The sequence below is a fragment of the Rhagoletis pomonella genome, unplaced genomic scaffold, assembly GCF_013731165.1.
Source record: "Rhagoletis pomonella isolate Grant_MI unplaced genomic scaffold, Rhpom_1.0 Rhpom_scaffold_00005, whole genome shotgun sequence".
In the NCBI taxonomy this organism is placed as follows: Eukaryota; Metazoa; Arthropoda; class Insecta; order Diptera; family Tephritidae; genus Rhagoletis; species Rhagoletis pomonella.
The window spans coordinates 2,576,855-2,577,526 of record NW_023458559.1 but is presented as its reverse complement, the minus strand read 5'-3'; positions in this window follow the sequence as shown (position 1 = coordinate 2,577,526).

Below are 672 nucleotides of genomic sequence, written 5' to 3'. Positions count from 1 at the left end.
AGGTTGTTTACTGGTGGTGGTAGGAATGATCGATATTTAAGAAAGTATCGATATCATGAATCGATTTAATTCATTGCGTGTAAAATCGATATGGCGATATATTGGGGTGAACAATATCGATATCGGAAAAATCGATGTTGAAAATACTACTCCCAATTGAATAGAACATTATAGGGAATTTACATGAGGCGATTTTTCAGGCGATTTTTAGTTGAAAGCAACAATCGCCTGATATAAACGGCCTTTCAACTAATCGCTTTCAATGAAGTTGGTCGGCTGCCTACTTTCGTTCAACTTTTGGTTCAACTAATCGCCTGTGAAAGTCGAATCATGTAAATTCCCTATTAGACCTGCTTGTCAACTCAACTAAATATGTTATTTCCATATTGTATATTTACTGAGGATTAAAACGGCATGCTGGTCGACTCAAGCGGTTTGTCAAACCTAACAGCTAAATAAATCACACAAGCTGTTGCTTAAACCTACTTTAGTATTTTTCCATACACTTCTTTGTAGATGAAAATTAAATTTCAACTTAAATATCGATATTGCGGGTAAAGTATCGATGTCTTCGATATATCGATTAAAAAATCGATTATCGTGCGATGAAATATCGATATTCAGAACTACGATATCGAACATTCCTAGGTGGTGGTGGTTTATTGCCAGGTA